This window comes from Chionomys nivalis, chromosome 23 (assembly GCF_950005125.1).
Source record: "Chionomys nivalis chromosome 23, mChiNiv1.1, whole genome shotgun sequence".
In the NCBI taxonomy this organism is placed as follows: domain Eukaryota; kingdom Metazoa; phylum Chordata; class Mammalia; order Rodentia; family Cricetidae; genus Chionomys; species Chionomys nivalis.
This window is the reverse complement of record NC_080108.1, coordinates 8036562-8051267: the sequence shown is the minus strand read 5'-3', so window position 1 is coordinate 8051267 and position 14706 is coordinate 8036562. Positions and strand designations below refer to the sequence as shown.

General features: G+C 45.6%; 1 protein-coding gene across 20 annotated transcripts in view; it reads right to left on the bottom strand.

The window, feature by feature from the left end:
• Dlg2 (discs large MAGUK scaffold protein 2) overlaps positions 1-14706 on the bottom strand; it is a 1644347-nt gene that overhangs the window by 209544 nt on the left and 1420097 nt on the right. Inside the window, exon 1 of one of the 20 annotated variants that reach the window (XM_057756284.1) lies at positions 10895-11168. The exons of the other annotated variants lie outside the window; for them this stretch is intronic. The gene's annotated coding sequence lies outside the window, so the exon portion shown is untranslated. Of the gene's footprint in view, positions 1-10894; positions 11169-14706 lie in introns of those variants that run through there. 20 annotated transcript variants of the gene reach the window in all.

Here is a 14706-nt window from a genome sequence, read left to right as displayed (position 1 = left end):
CGGGTTTCTTTCCCTTGTTTCCTGGCTTTTCCTACCAACTTTGTGAACTTAATACCAGCTACTCAGCTTTTTGGTTTTATAGGCCCCTTGGTAAGTTTTATAGGGAAATGTTGACAAATTAATTCACCTCTGAGTGGCCTTTGCTTTAGATTTACAGACCATCCCTCACTCCATATTCATGGACTCAACTAGACTTGCATTGAAAATACCAGGAAAAGTAAACGTGTATTAAATGTGTACAGACTTTTTCTGTGTTGTTGCTCCCTAAAGAGACTAGCATAGTAACTATTTGCATAGTATTGATATTGTATTGGGTATTAGTAAGTAATCTGCAGATGATTTAGAAGTCTGTGGGAGGGGCCGGAGTGCTGCCTCAGTAAGATCCCTTACTGCTCTTTTGAAGATTCATGTATGCCTGCAGGCCAGAAGAGGGCGCGCCAGATCTCATTACAGATGGTTGCGAGCCATCATGTGGTTGCTGGGAATTGAACTCAGTCTGGAAGAGCAGCCAATGCTCTTAACAGGTGAGCCATATTGCCAGAAAATTTATTTTATCTTATGTGCATTGGTGTTTTGTCATGGGTGTTGGGTCCTTGGAACTGGAATTACAGACAGTTATAAACTGCTATGTGGGAGCTGGGAATTGGACCTGGGTCCTGGAAGAGACCCAGGCTCTTAACTACTGATCCATCTCTCCAGCATCCCCTTACTGCTCTTATAGAGGACCTAGGTTTAGCTCCCAGTACACACACGGCAGCTTATAACCAGGAGATTCAATTTCTCTTCTGACCTCTGTAGGCTCCTGCATACACATTGGTGCCCAGACATAAACTCAGGCCACAAAAATGAGAGAAATTAAAAAAGCATATAAATATATAAGAAAATAATGTGGAGGTTCCTAAAAGACAACACAAAACTTTCTCTTTCTCTCTCTGTCTCTGTCTCTCTCTGTCTCTCTCTCTCTGTGTGTGTGTATGTGTGAGTGTGTATATATATATATACACACTGTTTATGCAAAACAAATGATATAAAAAAATATACCTGTGTGTCTTTTTTTAAACAGCACTATTAGTAAGAGCAAAGACATTATCAACATATGAATGGATAACAAAAAAAAAAAAAAAAGCAAGATACATAGAAAGGAATATCCAGCCACAGAGAAGAATGAATCTTGCCATTTGCTGCAAAACCTGGAGGGCAGTGTGTTGAACAAAATAAGTCACACACAAAAGGCAAGTACCACATGTTCTCTCATATGTGAAAGCTAAAAATGTCAGTCCAGATATAGAGCAGTGATTACTAACTAAGGGCTAAGGGAGAGGGTGAATTCCATCAGTGTTAAATGCTCTTTACACACATACAATATTTGTCAAAAGTATGAAACATTAAAAATAAAGTGTATTACAGGATACGCTATCTGGATATGGAAACACTCTGCTGTTTCTAAAAGTGACCCAAGCATCTGTAGAGCTGGGTATCTGTGCACGTGTGAAATGGGGGAAGGCTAGGGAGGGTGGTCAGAGTGAACCCCTCTGTGGCTCTCAAGAGGTACTTCCTTTTAACACAAGCAGCATATACCTGTGCTTGAGTATGTAATGAGCTGCTGTCAATTCTTCCTAATTAATCTTTAAAATGGACCCCAAAATATTTGGCTATACCTATTTTTCTGTGAACACTGAGAAGTCAAGGGTGATGCCCTTTTGAGCACATGGCAGACCATTTTGGGAAATGTTTGCTTTCTTTCTCCAGTTCCACTTCTTTCCTGTCAGCCCACAGCACAGACTGCTCTCACGTCATCTTCAACGCTGTACTGCCCGTGGACACGCCTTCACTGCCCGTGGACACGCCTTCACTGCCCGTGGACATGCCTTCACTGCCCGTGGACATGCCTTTCTTTTTCTCCTGAAGTTTACACCTCTTATAAGCGGACCTGTGTCTCACTTTCCTTTTTCTCCTTAATTTAGGGTCCAATATTGGCAGGCATATGAAAAAGCACTACTGAATTATCTGTGCGAGTTGCCTGGCTACTCTGCCCATCGCGTCCTTTGGTCTACTGTCAGGGAAACATCATGGTCATGCCATTTACTGGAGAGACACCTCAGCATCAAAAGAAGCTCAAGTATTTAAGAAACCATTCCCTCTCCCTTCTTGCTTCTATTCACCCTAGGATCCCCTTAAGCATCAGGGACTTGCAGCTCCTACATTTTTCAAGGAAGTGCACAGTAGCTCTCAATACTAAGCAGTCTTAGATTTCCCCCTGATGCTACAGAAGAACACAGTTTGCACACAGCTGGTCCCAATAATGCCAACACCAGAGCGACTTGGGTAAATTCAAGGCTCAGCCATTTTACATGGAAATAACCCCATCAAGTCGAAATGAATCAGGTTTTGGCTTTTATTTTGTAGTGGAAGGTCAAAATCAATGCATTTTTCAAATGAGCGAGCTTTCTTAGACGTCAGTGTGATGCAGAGTGCTCTGGGGATGCATGGGTTACTTACTTCACATCCTCCAAAAGGCAGCAGCAGGTTGCATAGGGGCTTAGTCACAGGGTTGCATAGTAACACCCGGGGAATGAGTAGAGGGGGAAAAGCGAAAATAAAAACAAAATCAACTGTTCAATTAGAGCAGATGGAGAAAAACACTGCATAAGCTAATTGATTATAGCTATCGTGACAGCTGATTATAGTGTCTGCCTGTAAAAACACCGGGGGAGAACCACAAAAACCCTCCTGGCACTGTTTGGCTGCCTTCATGAAATATCCTTCAAACGGATGATGTCATATATTTTGGCCCGTTCTGGTAACAGAGTAAACCCATTGATGTGGCCATATAGAGGTAGGTCTGTTCTGCTGAACACAGCAAGTTCGACAGCTTTACTGCCTGTGCTTTGGGATGTTCTAGGTTAGCCTGGCATGATGTCTTAGGACTGTAACAGCAGAGCCTTTGGGATATACTTGATTTCTTGTGCCCAAGTACCTTCCTAGTGACATTCTGACCCAGTGTTAAAAGGAATCATCTACGTCCAGGTGTTCTTTGAGTGTGAATATGAGTTTGACCTCAAACCCTCTCCCCCACTCCCTCTGGTACACATTCTGCTCAAGCAGATAGGACAAATTTGTCACAAAGGTTGGGGGGGGGCAGAGAGAGCATAAACAGAAAGTTACAATGCAACAGTTAAACCCGGAGAGCGCTCTAGGGACATGGCAAGAAAGAGAACTCACTCTGAACAACTTGGGGCATAAAGGCTTCACAAGTAAGTCTTAGACCGGGGCATCTAAAGTCATCAGGAGTTTGTCAGACACACACGAGACACTCAGCACAGAAGCTGGTGAGAATTCACTTCCCAATAAAGAACTGTATTACAATTCACAGAAGGAGGTGCTTTCCATGCTGTGGACCAGAGGAAGCTCATGCGTGAGGGCGAGGGACGCATGTGCTAAAAAGGGTCCTTGATCTGGAAACACCTCTCTGTGGCTGGGTGGGCCACGGTGAAGCCCTTCTTACTTTAGCAAGGTAACTGATGGCAGAGCAGAGCGTGCACTGAGAATGGGTGAGGGAGGAGAAATCTGGAAGCCCCTGTAGATAGCAGTTATAAAGCTGAGTCGAGATAAATAGGGCAGCTCTCAAAGAGGAGACCATTCAGGGAGCTGGGCATGGTGGTACACACACACCTTCAATTCCAGCACTCTGGAGGCAGAGGCAGGTAGATCTTTTGAGTTTGAAGCCAGCCTGTCTATCTACATTGTAAGTTCCAGATCAGTCAAGGCTACATGGTGAGATGCTGCCTCAAAAAATTGACAGAAAAAAAAAAATAAGAAGAATCACGACAAAACAGGTTCTAGCAGACACACCAAAGAGTCAACTTGGGACCTTCAAAATAAGTCACTCAGTGGCTGCTCTTCTAGAGGTCCTGAGTTCAATTCCCAGCAACCACATATGTGGCTCAAAACTATCTGTAATAAAATCTGGTACCCTCTTTTGGCATTCAGGCATACATGCAGACATAACACTGTATACATAATTTAAAAAAATTTAAAAAGAAAAAGGGGAAAAAAAGTAACAAAACAAGCCACCCTTTAGGAAAGTGACTCACATTCTTACCAAACACAGCCAGTAATAGATTGGATCTTAGACTCTGGCATATATGGCCGCCATAGTAGTAGCTCTTAGCTTGACCTGTACCTGGCCTAGGTATCATAAAAGGTAGATGAAATGCTGTAGAGACAGCATAGTTTTTTTTTTTAATGCCTTTTAAAGATGTTAAAACAGCATAGTCAGCATCACCACTCCATCCGAGGCTACACCTAGCAACCAGAACCCAGTGACATCACTCTCTGTGACAACCACACACAGGCCTAGAACTTCATGACACCCACTGGACAGCATATAAGCAGAGACCAAGAGCTGTGTTCTGCTCTGCACATCTGGAAAGATACTGCCTTGATCTGCCCTGCAGCTGGAGAGTCTCCCTTGGATCCCGACTCTCAAATCAGAGACTTCTGTTAGGGACTGAACCTGACCTTCAGCTGAAATACATTGGACAGGTGAGTAGCCTTGCAGGAACAGGCTTAGGATTGTAGTTAGGAATTTAGAGTGTGAACCAAGTATAATGACCCTCAGCATAATAAAATACAACTTTCGTTACACTAACTACTAATCGCGACAGAGTCCAAACTTTACTCCTGACCTACTACATCAGAATCCCTGGGAGGAGTTGCAGATCTCAGTTTCTGGCCCCACATTCACAACAGAGGCCCTTGGTCTACACAGGAGTCAAGCAAGTAGTGAAGATTATGGCTTAAATATGGACTGTCCCCCTCCCTGCCAAGGCTCCTGCATTGAAGACTTTTCCCACTGGGTAGTGCTACTGAGAAATAATTGGATCGTGACCATATCAATGGACTATTAGAAAGGAGGATTTAGCTTGATAAAGGATGCCTTGTGGACATGCCGTTTAGGGTGTATCTTGGGGACCCGGGAGACGGCTCAGCAAGTGCTTGCTGTTCTTGCAGATAGCCCAAGCTGGATTCTCGGCACCTACGTTGAATGACTCACAACAGCCTGGGACTCCAGTTCCTGGGGATCTGACACCCTCGCTTGGTTTCCATAGGTACCTGCATGTCTATGTGTTTGTGCTGGCACACACATTCCCCCTCCACACACACACAAATAAAGATAAAATTTAAAAAGCATGGATGTTGACCCTTGACATTCTCGCTACTCCCCCTCCCCCACGGCTGCTTCCTGGCTCCATGGAGTGCAGGCTTCCTCCAGTACATTTCACCCCCACCCACGCTCGTCTTGCTGCAACCCCAGAAGCAGGGAAGCTAATTGACCATGGGAAGAAACTTCTATAACCATAATTCAAATGAAACACTTTCTCCTTTTAGGTGATTTCCTCTGGTATTTTGTTACAGTAATGGAATCCGATTAACACAGTGACCTTGAGTTGCTTCGTCAAAACCCTTTACGTGTGTGTACATCCAGGTAAGGACACACTGAAACCGAGATAGCATTACATGAGAAGCCCGCCCAGGCAGTGAGCTGGCCATCCCAGAGGAGTCGTCCCCGTCAGCAGAGGGGTGAAAGGGCATCTAGCTGCCACATGCTTAGTGCCTTAATCCTTAAAGCTATGGAAACGCCTTTGTATACACCTACTAAAAGGAGACATTCCAAAAGAATTTGGTAGACTGATTCTACGGGCCCAAAATAATGCAGATCCTTAGTCATGCAATGACATCAATCAGGCCAAAGGAGGAAATCAAGTCCCCCACAAACCGGCTGCGATAAGCTTCCCCCGGCCTCCGGCTGTGTACCACACTCTACAGAAAGTGCTCAAGACCATCTTAGTGCAGCCACTAAGGTTCCTGAGCTCCAGAAAGAGTGTGCTGGGACACGGAGAGCCAGATGAACGCTGCACGGCCGTGCCTACTGAGGAAAACCAACCAAGTGTAGGCCAAGCGTAGACAATGCAGAGCCTAAGGCACCAGGAGGCCAAGCATCCCATGTGCTTTTTGTGCAAACGGCCAAGAGAGGCATGGGAGCGGAAGCCAGATTCTTCAGTCAAGTTTGCAGAATTTTCTAAGAACTCAGAGGTGAAAGACCATGTTTGCTAAGGAAGGAAGGAAGGAAGGAAAGAATGAAGGAAAAGAGAAAAAGAAGGAAGAAAGAAAAGAAAAAAAAGAAAACAAGAAAAAGAAAAGACATGGCAAAAGTGGATAATAGTACTTATCATGCAAGCCTGATAACTGAATGTGACCTCATGACCCCAAGAATCCCCCTCCCCCACAAAGTCAGCTGTAATCCCAGCATGCCTATGGTGAGATGGAAGGTGAAGGCAGGAGAATGGTTTTAAAGTTTGCAGGCCACCTCGCCCGGAGTCCACAGCACAGCAGCAAGAGACCCTGTCTCAACAAGGGGGAAGGTAAGACGGACTCTTGAAGGATGTTCTGTGACTTCTCCACGCATGCCACCCCAGACATGCACCCCCCTCACACACACAGAAAATAGACGTTTAGGAAACCCCATATCCCCCTTAAAGGAAATGAAGTTGCTCTAGGATCCCATGGCGTTCAACTTCCTCTTTTGTTCTGAACATTGTCCCCAAACTGAAGGAGGCCAGGCTGCCAGCTAGGAAGGACTGGGGGAGGTGCGTGCTAACATCACTGCAGAGGACAGGCAGCCTGCAGAACAGGCTCTCCTAGGCTGAAGGAAGAGCAGAAAGAGGATGCTGTTGTATTCAAAGCAGACAAAATCTGATGTGGCAAGCGAGGGAGAAGGTGAGGCTATGAAGAGGAGGATGGAGGCAGTGAGGAAGATGTAATGGGTTCCAGCGGGTTGTTTGCTTTCTTCTTTTACCAGGCATTAGCTTCCTTATGCCATATACAACCCAGTCCTTTTAAACAAGGGTATTGACATGTAGCCGAGCCGTGGTGGTGCACACCTTTAATTCCAGTACTCAAGAGGCAGAGGCAGGCAGATCTCTGTGAATTCAACGCCGTCCTGGTCCACAAGAGCTAGTTCCAGGACAGCTAGGGCTGTTCTGCCCTTGAGAAACCCTGTCTTAACCACCCCCCTCCCCCACCAAAGTGTTGTATTGACATGTCAAGCTGTGTGGGTTTGTTTTAAAAATACACAAGATGCTTGTTTTTCTTTTGGAATAGTCAATACACTGTTGATGACATCACCAGATAACCTTGTCTAGGTCGTATTTCAATAGCCCCCACCTTTGCATGCTGTAGAGCAGGTGCTTTAAGCTGGTGTGCACATTTAAAGCAGGCTCTCGTTGGTGCACAGCACATGTTAGCTTTCTCTGGGGATGGTAGCTATTTCCTCTTCCTTGTCTCTGCTGTGCTTATAGGAAGTGTTTGCTTTATTTCCTAAATACCGTACTGTAACTTTGAAAGGAAAAAGTCGGGACTGTTTCGTTGAAACTGCAAATGCTTCTCACACAAATTGCATTAAGTAAACAAGATTGACATCTGCCTGCACATGATCTTTTCTGTGGTGGAACAGAATGCTTGTTTAAGTATATAAAGATGTGTCGTATCTGTTTGTGTTGTGGAATAATTGCTTAACCACGTAAAGATGTGCTGTATTTGTTTATGCTACATTTGTTTAACTATGTAAAGGTGTGTTGTTGGTTCATCTTGCCTGCCTAAGGAACCTGATAGGTCTAATAAAAAACTGAATGGCCTATGGCTAGGCAGAGGAGGGATAGGTGGGGTTGGTGGGCAAAGAGGGAAAAGGGGAGCCAGCAGCCAGTCAGGGGCCAAGCAGACATGGAGGGAGCAGGGAAGCAGGATGGACAATACAGAGATGAATAGAAATGGGTTGATTTTAGTTTAAAAAAAAAAAAACTGCTAAGAAACAAACCTAAGCTAAGGTTGAGCATTCATAATTAATAAGTCTCTGCGACATGACTGATGTTCCAAGAAAGCTGGCTACACTTTTCTGCTTACCAGGCTCTCAGGCTGTACCAGGTATTACTTTACCTACCGGTGCTGCCACCGTCATCTTAGTTGAGCATCTTAAAGGCCCTGGGAGAGAATCACTGCAGTCTCAGCAAATACTAAGTTCAACAACAGGAAAGCTCACAGAGTTAGGAAGGCACAGACCCTGAACCCATGTCTAACAAAGCCAGCTCCTCCAGTCACTAAACAGTAGCTGCATCCTTGCCTCCCAACCCATGGCCCAGCCTGGAATGGAAGCTTTCCAAATGCAGGAACTACAGTAAAATCTGGATTATCTTTGCACCCATTCATTAGCCATCTAAAGCATTAAAGGCTTTATGTTGCTTTTGTTTGTGTTGTTTGTTTTGCAACAAGGTCTCCTGTAGCAGAGGCTGGCCACAAACTCACTAGTAGCCAAGGATGACCTTGATCTCCGGGCCCTCCTACCTCTGCCTCCTGAGTACTGGGACTTCGGTCACGTACTATCATCATGCCTAATTTATATGATTCTAGGATTGAGCCAGGATATGATAGGTATCAAATGTATCACCTGGGCTTCATCCCCAGTCCTTCACTACTATTGTTGTTAGTGTTACTGGGTCTCAGAATGAGAAAAGGAAGGCCAGGGAAGTTTGTCTCCTTGGAGACCCTCTTACTCTGAGTTCTGAGACTGGAATGTTGATTTCCCCCTCATGAAGGTAGCATGCAGACTGAATGGCTGACCAGGGATGGGTTGACAAGGTGGCCTTTTGAGAAGGTCCTCTGGTACACCTGGAGGCAGTCAGTCAACATAGACTCATGAGCAGGAGTGAGGAATGTGGGCCATTGGGATGAAAGGGGGTGTGGTCATCCTTAAGAAGTGTCATCACTTGGTCTTCAAGGACCGGCTGTAGAGGTTGCCATAGTGAGAAGGAAATAGAATATAAAGAAGGGAGGGTTGCGAGCTGACCCGGACTTGAAGAGCGCGACAGGACACTAAAGAGGGTAGAGGGATTTGCCTGGCATCAGGTTCTGTGGCCAACCAGGACAGGGAAGCACTAACTCCAATTATTCTGTTCAAAGGCTGAACCACTTTAACGTGCCATATTTTTAGGATTGTAAGCAATGTACTAAGCAAATACCAATTTTACTCTCCAGCCCGTACCCTATGCGTTTAAAACAAGCCAACAGGTTTTGATAATTTAAGGGAAAGCGTGCAAGCTCGGCAGCGTCATAGTTTTGCTCATCAAAACTGCAATGCCGCTCCCATGGTCACAAGCACCGCTCCTTTAGAACACCAAGTGCAAGACGCAGTCTCTGCCCCCGTGGTAGTCTCTCGGGTGAATGCTCAACACCTGTGGTTAGCTGCTCTTCCTTACAAAGGGTGCTTCGCTCAGGGCGCCCACCCAGATTGTCAAGGGCTGTGGGAAGAGCTGGGAGGGAAAGAAGAAAAGCCATACAGAGAGACGCTCCCCCAAGTCTGGGGAAAAACCCTCTCTCCTGCCCAGCAAGTCTGCTCTCTCACCCCAGGGGCAGGGTGAGGAGAGACTCTGGGCTGGTTTGAAAACAGGTTGCCAGCTGCTCAGCTGTTATGCCAGATGCAAATTAACTACCATCAGAATGCAGAGACACTGGTTAAGGCTCCTTCCTTAAGAAAAAAAAAATACAGAAACCAGACATGCTAACTAAGAAGTGCTGCCCTCAGCCAGCTTGTGTGAATGGAGTGTTGGGAGGCAAATCTCCAAATCTGCTAACCCCAGCGATGGGGCGGTGAGGAAACAAAGTTCTACGTGGTGTACGTGAAACACACATCAGGCTTTATGGGCAGGGGGTCATTTTAAGTCCAGCACATGCAGTAGATACATCTTATATATCATTTCTTCATCATAAAGCAGTTTGGCTTTTTGTTCATGTCCTTTGCAAAGGCAAGGTGGGCTGAAAGACTGGAATGTGGGTACCCTAGAAACAGCTGGTAAGAGGTAGAAGTCTCCCCGACTGATAGACTGGAATGTGGGTACCCTAGAAACAGCCGGTAAGACGTAGAAGTCTCCCCGGGACACTCTCCTCCAGGCTTCCATTTAAAAATTAAATGAGATAAATTTATCCCAGAGAGGGCAGATGCTCAGCCCCACAGTTTGACTCCTGCACAGCACTAAGAACAGAAAAAAACATGTGTTGAGTTTTGCTCGGTGGTAGGCACAGTCCTGAGGGTTTACACGGGAGGCTTCTTTTGGTCCCCACAAATCTATGAAACGCACTATCATTTCTCAGAGGCGGTTGGCTGAACGAGGTTGGTTTCCAAAAGGAACTGTGATTGGCGCTCAGGTAGAAAGACCCGAGGAGGCATTCTCAACCACTAAGCAAGCTAGGATGGTTAATCGATTGCTGCTGGCTGCTGGCTACTTAAATGTATACGCCAAAATAAGTAACCATGCCTTTTGGAGGAGTATCCTAGAAATCTAATTTTGCACACAGAACTACAATCTTTAAACGACCACAGAACATAGATGAGGTTTATCCGCATTTTACAGGTAACAAAGCTGAAGGCAGTTGAGTACACAGCGATTTCTCAAAGTTGTAATAGCAGCTGATGACTGGCAAAAGCAAGATTCAGCATTCAACTCTATCAAGTCAAGTAAATCTGCCTTCCTGCAAGACAACGGGCTTGTTCCCTAAGCTAGGTCTGACTCCACTTTAAACAGGCATGCAGCAGACGGTTGTTCTGAAGTCAACGTGGACCCGGGCATTTCTGGAACCCATTTAACTCTGCTGCAAGAATTTCACATTCCTAAACACCACAAGCCTCCCTCCCATCCCCCAACCAACACACACACACATACACACACGGAATTTCACATTTCTAAACATTCCAAGTCTCCCTCCCATCCCCCAACCAACACACACACACACACACACACACACACACACACACACACACCTGTTCACACCGGGAGAGACTTACTATGAAGAGGCCGCTGGTGAAGCAAACTCCCCTACGGTGGTTTGGGGGGCTGTTGCGTTGAGACGGACGAGGAGAAACTTCAGCGGCTGCTGCTTTTCTCCGAACACGGACAGCAACAGGATCACAAAGCAGCAGCCGACGCCTGCACGCACCGAGCACTGAGAAAGGGCAAGGGCCGCTGTTCCAGGAAGGCAAGGAGGGGGTATTGCCGTGCTCCTGGCATCTCAGTGGCAGTCATTCCCTCTCCGGCTCTGTCAGGGGCAATATGTCTGAGAAAAGCAGCGCGGGTGCCTCACCAGAGCGCCTTAGACGGCTTCCAGGGCTCTCAGCATAGCAAGCAGCTGCTCCCAGACGCAGCTGGGTGGCGAGTCCCCGGCGGTGCAGCTCGGGGACGGAGGGGCGTGGAAACACCTCCTGGCCCGCACACACCTGACACTCGGGTGCGGGCCAAAACCTCTCACGAGCGAAGCAGGTGGGGCCAACCTCCCAGGCTCGTCCCAGAGCTACTTGGAGATGTTTTGCAACACCAAAGGACCAGTCCCAGAAATGCAATCACTTCTCTCTTTCGCTAGAAAGAGCGCTTAAAGTGAGAAACGAGCCTCTTTCCAGGTGCTGAAGGTTCCGTTCTCCTCCTCTCCCCACCCCCACCTTTCCCCCTCCTCTTCTCAGAAGGAAAAAAAAACACCCTTAGCTTTGAAAAAGAGCAAAGGAAGCAGCCAGCTAGAGGAGCCCAAAGAGGGGGAGGGAACGAAGTTTGTCCCCACCACCCGATTCCCAGCCCACCTCCCAGGAAACTGTTTTTGAAATTCCGACGCTGAAGTGTGGGGAGCTGACCCCTTTTATAATGGAGATGATTGACAGTAAACAACTTCTTCCTGGGTGAGGGTTAATTCTTCACCTGTCTGGCAGAACCTGCAGGCCCCCTAAGCCAGGAAATGCCTGCTCCCATCAGCTAGACGTGAGAAGAGCATGCAAGGAAAGAGGCTGAGGACGAGGAAGTCGGTCCTCTCCCCTCCCATCAACCGGGAATTTAATGCACTCTCTACATTTAGTTTGAAGCAGGCAAACGAATGCCAGCCCAAGACCCCGCCGTTCCAAGCTTTTCTCCGGATTTGCTGTTCTGCCTTCCTAAAAGCATTTTCGAAGCATTTCTTGTTTATGAATTTTCTGAAGTTACTGGTAGTCATGTACTGGTTGACTGAACTTATAATCACTGGAGCCAGACATGCGCATTATCCTCCCACCTCTGACACCACACACACACACACACACACACACACACACACACACACACACACTCACACACACGCACTCATTCTCTCTCTCTCTCTCTCTCTCTCTCTCTCTCTCTCTCTCTCTCTCTCTCTCTCTCTCTCTCTCTCTCTCTCTCTCTCTCTCACACACACACACACACACAGGATCGATCCCTGGTACAATCCAGCTGAACTTGGCACTGTTTTCCTGCCCTCTGTGTTTCTACTCAAATCAGATGTTGTGGTCACCATGGTAACCACCTACCTGTTCTCCCTCTTATTTATAAAACTTAAAGAGCATTGGGTCTATTTTTTTTAAAATGAAAACTCAAACAGCTCATCAAACTTGTCAGACAAAGGAAGTAATTTCATGTAAATATTTCATTTAAAATAATGAATAATGTGTCCATCAGAAACAGTCCAGAAAGCAGAACTGAGGATTAGAACCTATTCGATGCTTAAGAGCTTAGAAAAAAAAATTCCAAGGGGTTCTCAGGGATAAAATAAGGTTATTATTAGTTTTTAACTGACCTTAACCAAATGGCTGTCTTGGCGGGACCCCCTGGCTCTAGAAGTCTTCAGGGCTTTAGCTAGAAGTTTTATGTGTGTGGAGTCTTTTGTCTACGTTTCTCTTATGGCACAAAAAATACTTGGGATGAAAACAAAGCTTTCTTTTTCTTCTGAGGAACTTTTCAGTCTTCAGTTTCATGCGTTTATATTATAATACATTTGAGCCATTTTCCTGAGCCCTCACCTCTCATTCCCTGTCCTCTCCCGTGGTGCGGGGGGGACCCTCTTCTCAACAAGTGTGCCCTCTCCCGTGGTGGTGGTGGGGACCCTCTTCTCAACAAGTGTGCCCTCTCCCGTGGTGGTGGTGGGGACCCTCTTCTCAACAAGTGTGCCCTCTCCCGTGGTGGTGGTGGGGACCCTCTTCTCAACAAGTGTGCCCTCTCCCGTGGTGGGGGGGACCCTCTTCTCAACAAGTGTGCTCTCTCCCACCTGCTTTGGCTCTTGACTGAGCAAGGGTCGGAGGTCATCTACAGCAGCAAGAACAACCACCTGTTGAAGACTCTTTTTCTGATATGCATTTTAGACTCTGCAAAACTGTCCTGGCTGAAGGTGCATGGCCTGATAGCTAGATCTCGATTCCATTCCACTGATTGATACGACTGTCACTGTGCCAGTACCATGCTGTTTTTATCATCATCATCCTGTTGTATATGTAACTTGGAAGGCTTCCATTTTCTTATATTAGATATCATGATGATTCCTCCAGAGGTATTATTTCTTATTGTTCACAATTGTTTTGACTATTTTGCTTATCAGAGAGGTCTTTTGCACTTCCAGACATATGTTACGATTGTTTTCTATTTTACTGTGAAGAATTCAGTTGGCATTTTGATTAGGATGGCATCAAATTGGTTGATTTCACAGTACTAATCCTACCCATCCATAATTATGCATGAAAGGGCCTTCTGTTATTTTACTGTCATCTTCTGTTTCTTCCTTCAATGTTTTAAAGTTTTCATTGTGAGTTCTTTTAGTGCCTTGGTTCAGTTTATCCCAAGTTTTTGTGGGGTTTTGTTGTTGATGATTGTTTGTTTTTGTTTTTGTTTGTTATGAATGGGATTGTGAAATAACAGTCTGCCTCCATCTCAGGCTTAAAAGCCATTTTATGGTAAAGGCAAACTAGGTCCACTGATGCTTATGATTGAACCTCTGTTTCTCGAGGATTGGGCTCTGCCTCACCTGTGACTTGTGGTTCTGTATTGCCAAGTCTAGAAATGACAATCATGCCTTACTTTAAAAGAAATTAATAATCATCTTGCAACCCTACCTATGTTTCAAGAGTCGTTATGACTACCTTGTTATGACTAACTGTTGTTAGGACCGCCTTGTTAGTATGTCTTTGTTTCGGGCGATTCTTATGACCAAGTTGTTATGCTTATGTTCAACCTATTTTGCCCTCCAAATGCCCCATTTGGAAACTCCATACCCCAAGCTATAAAAACCTTGTCTTCTTCACATCCAGTGCTGATCTCTTGAACCCAGCCATAGGGGGAGGCAGCCCATGGACATGAACAAAAATGCTTGCTTTAATTAATTTGGCCATGATGATTTGGGTTTGTGGTCTTTCTCCTCTGGTCTTTGGGATTAACAAATGTTTCCCTGATTTCTTTCTCATAATGTACTAATTTGAGGTTTGGTTTAACCTTGTTTTCACAATGCCTTAAAGTGTGTCCTTAGGTTGTTTATTTGAAGTCTGTCTGTTTTTTTAACATAGGCACGTAGAGCTGTAGACTTCCCCCTTTGGACCACTTTCATTGTGTCTCATAAGTTTTGATATGTTATGGCTTCATCACTTCTAGGAATTTTCAAATGTCCTTCCTAATTTTTCAATATCACATTCCAAGTTCAATGATGTGTTGTTTAATTTTAATACCTATGTATATTTTCTGTAACTGCTCTTGCTATTGATTTGCAGTCCTGTTTCACTGTGATCAGATAAACTACAAGGAATGACTTCCATTTTCTTGTATTCGTTGAGACTTGCTTGGA